At 43.9% G+C, this 9,048-nt stretch overlaps 1 protein-coding gene across 4 annotated transcripts in view; it reads right to left on the bottom strand.

Annotated features, from left to right (window-relative positions):
• The window catches only part of gdpd4a (glycerophosphodiester phosphodiesterase domain containing 4a), a 23,007-nt gene extending 14,207 nt beyond the window's left edge, over positions 1 to 8,800 (bottom strand). For 2 of the 4 annotated variants that reach the window (XM_042063332.1, XM_042063335.1), the window contains exon 1: positions 5,687 to 5,940. The gene's annotated coding sequence lies outside the window, so the exon portion shown is untranslated. Of the gene's footprint in view, positions 1 to 5,165; positions 5,273 to 5,686; positions 5,941 to 8,358 lie in introns of those variants that run through there. The other 2 variants (XM_042063333.1, XM_042063334.1) reach the window with 2 other exon arrangements.
• Positions 8,801 to 9,048: the final 248 nt, after the last annotated feature.

Genomic DNA, 9,048 nt, shown 5'->3' with positions numbered 1-9,048 from the left:
AACAGCTTAGAATCCATGCAAAAATACTTAAAAAACAATTTTTAATAAATATTTCAGGAAAATATAAGTTGTATGTGTATGAGTATGTGTTTATCAGTTCCAAAGTTTAATAAATTAGACAGTGATGGCACAGTGCTCTGTCTTTTTTTCTCAACTAAAAATGCTTTGCGCTGGTTAGGGGGTACTTGGATGAAAAAATATTTCACAGGGGGTACATCACTGAAAAAAGTTGAGAACCACTGGTCTAAGGTATCTGCCATTTCCAGCCCAGAGTCTGTCTGTGTTCCCCTGGCCATGTTGCTCAGGCACCCAGAGATGAGAGGGGCGGGATGGACACAGCTGGTCTTCTCATGAAGGACCTCCACCTGATGCCTCGGACACCTCAGACATCAATAGGCATTAACAGCTACAGAGGACTCCCAGACAACCCAGAGTATCTCTACCAGCAGGCAGACACAAAACAGCAGGCATCTACCTGGAGTGGACACTACTCACTACCCACAACTGTGTAGGTACTGCTTATAACATAACAAAAACATACTTGAAAAGACTCCTCAAAAGCGGTATGATAAACAGTATACTGGTAGTGTATTCTATGAAACGTATTTATCCTCTCCTCTCTGACGTCACATTCTGTGTGTTTGGGGACCACAGTGACCCTTCTCAGAGGTCACAACACTGTCCTGGAGTCATAAGGGACCCAGATTCTCATCGCAAGGACACTGACCCGCATTGTCAGCATACTGTAAGAGGAAGCGAGCGGCAGTGTTTTCTATTATGGTCAGCAGATAGCCACAGCCAACACAAGTGGCTTTTCCTTGGAAGCCAAGACATTCTGAATGTATTCTACAAACATTAACATGAATCCTGGTCGCTTTACATAAAAGTTTACAATTAACAGTTTGAAAAAGTATCATAGCAATCCCTCTCTGATTCAGATGAGGCAATGGGGGTAGCTGGCTGAGATAAATTTAAAAATCTTGCAGACTGACCAGATATGAGTCAATGAGTCAAGATGGTGATGTCTTGTGTGTCAAACTGTCACGTAGTCTATGTTTTACGAGCAGCTATGAGCAAGCCCAATAAAACTATAAAACAGATCTTTGCACGAAAGCACATTTCCTTAGAAATGGCAGACTGGCTTTGAGGGGAACTCTGGTCCCAGACTTCTAATGAAATGTAGTTGTACAAGGAAGGAGATCAAAGGCACTGGTCAAAGTGGTTGTTGTAAAAATGGTCATCAGTTAACCTGAAAGCAAAGCCACTGAATCATGCCATGTTAGTACCAAACAGCATTAAGCATTTACTGTAGTTAAACATGACTGGATAATATTTCTGAGGAATTTACAGCCGAGGTGTGGACATGCCTTCCTACTGCCTGTTTGTGCCAATTCCTTAACATTCCAGTCGCTTACTGTAGCTCGTTCTGTTTACCCTTATTCGGAAAAACAAGCTGCCCCTTTTGAAAAGCTTCCTGTCAGGTGATGGTAGCGACAGTGACAGGTTCAGGTTCAGGTTCAGGTTCAGGTAAGCCCTGTGGAAATCTGATGAGTCACCCATAGCATCTGGCCCCATCTGTGGAGGTTCTGGGGGCTGCGACTTTCCATGGTGAAGGACACGCAGAGGATAGAGTGTGGAGAGTCATGGAGCATCACAAAGGGGCTTCGGCTGACTTATTCATTAGCAATCTGCTGGGACTGGAGCAGACGGTGTGTGGGGGGGGGGGGGGGGGGGGGGGATTAAAGGGGAGATTGGGGGAGACGGGTAAGGTGATATCACCCAGAAACATATGTCTGATGGAGCCGGAGACACGCACGGGGCAGAGCTGGCAAAACACGAACGCAGTGAGCTGCCACGGCAACGAGACGACACGCTCGCCCCCTGAAAAGAGAGCGGCGAGTGGAATGAGCCCATGTGCCAAAACAAGCACAATAACAACTAGAGGAAAATGACTCATGCCCAGACAGACAAGCATGAGATAATCAAATAGCAGTTTTCTGGTGGTGGACACGCAGACAGATTATAGAGGGCTTTTAGAGGAAAACTCAGAAATACAGGCAGAGCTGAAGAGCATCTCAAGGGCATTCTGTAAATACTGGGCACTAGGCATTGTGAAGGGAAACAATGGGAAAGCTATTTCAGCATCATCCTACTGGAGAATATACAGGCAGTAATGAACACTGGTTAGTTGGCTCTTATTAAGCTGCCCATGCAGAACTTCATGGTAATTTGTTTCTCTTTTCTCTAAAAATAGAGAACTCGCTCTTCATTAGAGTGTTATAAGTTGAAGATCACTTATATAAATATGAATTAATTACTACGACAAGCCTTAGATCCCTCCATACACCCAGGTCAGGCACCCAGTTTGACCAGTGGAGTGGGGTGTCATGGGGGGTCAGCCCAAAGCCAGCAAGTCTAAACCCATCAGGAAGTGGTTCCAGCCAGGCTGTGGGCACAGTGGCGCAGTGCAGGGAGATCAGAGGTCCAGTGGAGCCTGCCGCCTGACCAACGCTAAACCCCTTAGGGGATTACAGTAAAAATAGGCTCCTCTTTTTCCTGGCCCAGCACAGGGGCCCCTGAGGGCCAGGCCATGGGAAGCACATCTAAGGACATGGAGACGATGCCGTGATGTGTAGTCAACATATAGATAGATATGATTTAGATCGGCGCTAGGCAGATCTCAGGTATACGTCATCAGAGATGTCAGAAAAGATCCAATTACTTTCAGATACAACTGAGGCACATGGAGTCTCTTGAGTGACCATAAGAACAGATGGAGCAGGAGCGAGTTTGTATGATGACAGTGTTTACCCCTTTGCAGGCAACAGAGTGGGCAAGCTTGGACAGCATTCTCTGCTCTATAAGCGAAACACATATTAAAACGCCCCCTCTAGTTTTGGTTCTGAGCTCTGAGCGACAGCACTGAAACTTCCCCGAGTCTCTTTTCCTCCACTTAATAAGTCTGAGTGATGGGGAGTCTTAACGAGAACACCTCCACAAAATGTCCCCTCCCTGATTTGTTGTTGTCATAGCAACAATTGTCCATGGGAAGGGAGGGGTCCAGGTCGGTCCTAATGGATTGCTGGGAGGCAGGTGATTTGTATGCAGGGCTCACTCCTTTAGGCTCTCCCACCGCCATCCTTATCCAAGAGGTAAATCACTTGTCTGTCCATGCCCATGCTGGCCAATGTGTCAAAGTCGATCAGAAATATTGGATCCTGATTCTAAAAGCTATTGATTTTACATGGCATTCTAATCAGGCCCCTGGGCTAAAGACAGGGGAGCTAAAACTTGGTTAAAAGTTGCAACATCAACATTGCATGATTAGGCGTAAATAATCAAATCCACAATTTGATTGAGTTATAATCAGCTTTAGCTATTAAGGCGTGACGAATAGAGAAAGAAACTTCAAAGTACATATGCAACTTTATTTAGAAATATTGATGAACTTAGTCTAGACATTTAAAAAATGATTGGATCTGCAACAATTCAGAAATGACCCACAACACAAATGACCCATTTTGCAGTCTTACTCTGTAAACATGACAGTCTCAAATCGTGCATTTCGGAGCCTAAGCTATTATTGTTGTGTTCATTTTCTAGGCCACATTAGAGGAATTACAAAGCGCCTTGAGGTTTCGCCCAGCATTAAGGTCGGCTGGTCTAGATCACTTATTAGGTAATGATACGTCTTTCCATTATGGAGAATGGCCTAGATGGGAGCACAGGAGGCTTCAACATTGCCAAGCTGAGACAGGTATGCAGCTCACTTCTGGTCACTCCACTGCACAAAAATAATTACATTCACTAGATTAACTTTTCAATGTGAAGAATAGGCCACAAATGCCACATCATGGAAAACCAGGATAACAAGGATGCCTGCATAATTGAATCAAGGAGTGCTGTCATCAACATGCTAGAGATAGGCATTTCGGAAATAGGTTTAACAGGATGTGAGGTAAGGGACCAAAAAGAACTAGCCTGCGCTCCATGGTTAGGTAGGATGTGTGACACTTGCTCTATCCTCCCCTCAGATAGTAAATGAAAGTGGTTCCATGAGGTTGACTGTGTGCACAGCCATTTGACTAATAAACCTGTAAACGCTCTACAATAAAACAACAAAAAGACAGTGAGAGATGTTGGGGGAAGACTTTTGCCATCTGGCATTTTATGTGCTGATGGCATTACAGACAAATTACACAGGTTAAAGCCAGTCTAACACAAACATGCCCTACACTGTATTTTAGCAACTGGAACATATAATATATAATAAAATAGTATTTAAAATGTCTGCCATTCCATAACAATCAAACTAATGTGGCCTTGCTCTTTCTCTCTCTTGGTCATTTCTGCATTGAGATTATGGTTTCAGTAGTAAGCATTGTTCTCCTTAAGTAAACTCTCCGGGCTCAACTCTGACCTGTTTCTTGTGCAAATCACTAACACACCCAAAGAACATCCGACAACACACAGACCACTGGAGCCACAACCAACCCTTGCGTGGCACAGCTCCAGCCAGGGGGGGTGAGAGGAGTACGCTTGTCCAGAGAGAAATAAATAAACAAAAGTATGCGGACAATAGATCACTGTGGTGGCAGCGCTTACTGTTGTTCATTCTTTCTCTCCCTGCATCACCCCATACCAGCATATCTCACCAGCAGGCACACTACACCAGCCCAGCAAGGGGAGGTGGGGTCGCTCAGAAAGAATTTTGTCATCCATCCGCACTACCTAGCCCTGAGCTCTGTCATCAACTTCAGTCTCCCCCATTCATACTGTGAAAAACAGCTACAGAGAGAGTGAACATAACAGAGAGAAGGCTGAAGACAGGACACAGGACCACGGATCGGTTTACAGTTGGACAGGGAAGAGACAATTACATTGCCACGATTCTCTTTCCCCTTAAACAGTGCAATGCTGCATTACAGCAACATCATGTTCCTCGGGCAAAAGCCTCCTTCTCTCTTTCTGTTTCTCTCTCTAACACGAACGCTGGCATACTTCAACATCCCATTTATCACTGCGTAGCTCTCTTCATTACTGAGGCAAAGTAAGACAAACAGTCTGCAGAAAAGATAAATCAATTCAAATAGATAAGGAGGAATGCTTCTTCTTAATTAAATTTCAAAGACACATTAATCAAACATACATATAAATTGACTGACCTGCTCAATCTCAGTAGTGTAGCCTACTTAAAACCCACTACAATATATGCAGGCTACACAAGCAAAGCTAAACAAATCAGCAAAAACTATTTACTTGTGGACTACATAGATTTAAATAATGTATGACTGTCAGAAACTATTCAAATGTTAAACAAAAACAGAAACGTCTTTGTTACCAAGGAATTCTGTAAGTCTCATAATAAGCGGCAAGTAGCAAAAGAACTGCTGTCGCATTGAAACACTTGGCCGTGGACAATGCCAAACATCCAGCTAGGAGAAATTCACTATTTGCTCTTACTACTGCTGCACCACATGTCATTTACTACCATGAGCCTTTCTGTTAATTCCAAAATGACAATGTAAAAGAAATCTCTGTGCCAGTCTCTTCGTGCAGTTCGTTCAGTTCCCTGCGCAGTCGTTAAAAGCGAAGAAGGGCACAACCATATAAGGTGTTCGGCAATAGCCTACATCCTAATATATAACAAATTAAAATATCACTTACAACGAATCGCTTATCTTACCAAGAGTTAGCTGGCCGTTTCGAGCTGTCACCTTGTCTTGATGACGATTTCAACTCTATACTGCCGCTGCTCTGGGAGTGAGTGAACGACTAGAATGCTACCTCGGCGAACTCAGGCGCTGTGGGCAACATGCGCAGGTAAGACAACGAAAAAGAGGCTCCGATTATTGCTGTCCACTCCCACCTGTTGCGACTACACACCACCTCTCTGCCTCTCTGTGTCGCTCGCCCTCTCGCTGTTACTAATAGACACCCGACACTGTACTGCTTCTAGCCAATTATGAGTGCTGCCAAGACAACATAACAAGTCCTCATTGTTTCCAACACTGGGTAGTCGCAGTAGCCTAATTTTACAGAGGGATTTGTCATTTCTAACAAGAAAAATAGGGCATTTACTCTGGTGTCTAAAAAGAGGTTTAACCTGCCCTGTGTAGGCCTACACAATATAAGCGTGTGGCATAACTTCGATTGTCCAGACCACTGATCTATAAAGAACACAGTGGTCCAGACAAGGACAAGAGTTGCACAAGGTGATTAATACCGCCTGATAGCTCTGAGTCTGAAGTATGAGACCTGATGTATTTTGCCCTATTTTAAAACCTGGGTGGGCTACTTGGATTAAATCCATATTAGGGGCCTTATATTTGGTCTCATTTGCTGGTTTTAGCCCTATATCAGCTGAAAACAAAAACAAAACAAAACACAGCATTTAACTTTAAGATACCAATGCGATAAATGAGTAGTCAACTAGCCTTGAAATAATTAAGGTGTCCTCTATGGAAAACCTTGACATAATAGACATAATATTCCTACTGTATAATGTACCTAACCTGTGCTGCAGTATCAACCAAGGACATACACCTGCATTGGGATGAAAAAAGTTTATTGTTTACAGTCACCACACCACTCACAAAGCTCATTAATATTGCATCTCAGCAGTCCACCCATATTTTCCAAAGCAAAAAAGTCCATCAACAAATGCATAAACACACAACAGGGCAGGTACTCCAAGTAGGCCTATGTGTTTTAAGGTAACTCAGAGTACGTTCTAACCCTCCTTAGAGCCCTGTGGCCTTGTTCTGCTGTGGTAATGAAGCCGAAGGCCTTATCTATTGCTTATGTTATATATATATATATAACACTACCAGTTTTGTTTGGATTTTCAGATGAACTACATTGGTTAGTCCAGACCCACATATTCCTCACCAGCCTATTAACAGAGGTCAGGGAGACCAGCCCTTTCAAAACTGTTCAGCAAACTCAATAAACTCTGCTCACAGCCTGAAACCTGAGCATCAAAGAAAACGGAAGTTATTAAGACCTTACTTTTGGAAAGCAAAGCTAATATCAGGTAACCAAACTATCTGGCAGTGCTATTCAAGGTGTGCTATTCAAGCTATTCAACATCACCTGGTTCTGCATATGCTAATACAAAAGCAGACTCTCTTACATGGTAACAAAGGCTGTATAACCGACATAGGGTGAAGGAGCAAGAATAGTATCCAACAGGCCTTTATAATTTGAGAATTGAGGCTAAACATGAAACATTTAAATTGTGCATCTTTCTCTCTCTCTCTCTCTCTCTCTCTCTCTCTCTCCCTCTCACACAAACACACACACACACACAGCTTGCATACAGGCTTAGTCCTCTGGTGGATATAATACTATTTCACCACACAGAGCTGTACACACATACAGCTTTGGCAACGTCTCTCATCATCAAAGTGTTATATCACACTTATTTTACTGTTATATTAAGCAGCTATTCCACCACATCCAAACAAAATCTAGCCTATTTGTTCTTCTGCTGTGTAGAGCTGAGCAGCTCCTTTATTCATTCTTTTAAAAGCCTTATTCTACATCATCCACCCTATCTTCATTTCACCCCTTAAAAAGCTCCAATTCCAATAACAGCCATCTGGAACACTGCAGCATATGGACGTCACCATCTTTCAGAGCGGCTTGGCGAGGTGAAAGCAGCTGCCTCTGGAGTGGGTCTGGGCTACATCTGCACCAGGACCAGCTGCAGCCAGAGGAAGGAGCCGGGGCTCGGCTGGGTTCCGCTCCAGTGTATTGATCGGAGGCATCCGTCTCTCTACCCACTCCCTTACTGATACCATATCACAGAGGGAAGACTACAGTCTTATGCAATACCAGAGCAAGCTAAGGCCATTAAACACACACATACACACATACACACACACACACACACACACACACATCACACAAACCTTTGTTGCAGATGTTTCTATCAAGGACAGCAGAGAGAGTGGAAAGACACAGAGACAGACATAGACAGAGAGGGAGGGAGAGACAGTGAGACAGACCCGAGTTGTGTACATTGCTCACCATGACAATCTAACTAGAACATTTTATCTACTTCGATGCTGGCTTTCACTATGACCTTTGGTCTGTGTATGACACTCACTGAATGAGATTGTATAAACTCCAACATTTCATCCAACCCAGTTGCTCACTGGTGAGCGCATGTCAAAAGTATGCTAAGCAATCACAACCGTGCCGGAAATGTTTATGGGACAGGTGTAACCAATTATTAGTTTTTGAAAAATCAATCATATGCCCATAAAAAACATAAAAACAAACAACTATTGCAATAGTAGTAGTTGTAATGCTACAATCTCTGTGACATATGTGGTTAACATAATTCCTTACCTCAACAATAGTTTAGTGGAGAAACTTCCGTTCACCCCCTATTCAGATGTGTGGGTTGAGAAAGTCTGTTCAATAACTTAAGATGCAGCGTTGCAGACCGTTGGGATCTCCCTGTAACGGTGGAGCCAAGACGGTCAACTAATGCCGATAGTATTGGTTCTTTCTTATGTGCACGTGAGCCCCAGGTGCCCGAAGAACAGAGGAAGGAATCCCGTGACAGGTTTACCGCAGTCAGCTCTCATGCCACTTAAGCGCGCGTGTTACAACGCGTGCGACAGTTGATTGCATCTTGCGCAGTAATTTGGATGCGCGTGAGGCAGAAAGGAGGAGATCGATCCCTGGGCTGCATTACGCAATCAGAGACTGTCCAACAAGCAAAAGGCATCAGCGCTGGACACGAGAGGGTGGAAGGAATCTCTCGGAGAAAATCAACAAGGAAATGAATCTTCATGCGAAATACACGTTCTCTGAAAACCCATCTGCCGTTGTGAGCATGTTCTCACAAATTTCACAACACTGGAAATGGACACCGCCACACCGCGTTCGCGGTATCACTATAATGTTTATTGCGTTATGTCCCCTAGCCCTCTTCCTCACCCCAAGTAATCAAACCTCAAAGGCGTATCCTTGACAGCGGGTGGGAAATGATTTATAAACCGCAGCAAGATTACAACCAGCCTTTCCCCTCAG

Source organism: Alosa sapidissima, chromosome 15, assembly GCF_018492685.1.
Source record: "Alosa sapidissima isolate fAloSap1 chromosome 15, fAloSap1.pri, whole genome shotgun sequence".
Taxonomy (NCBI): Eukaryota; Metazoa; Chordata; class Actinopteri; order Clupeiformes; family Clupeidae; genus Alosa; species Alosa sapidissima.
This window is presented reverse-complemented; position numbering and strand designations above follow the sequence as displayed.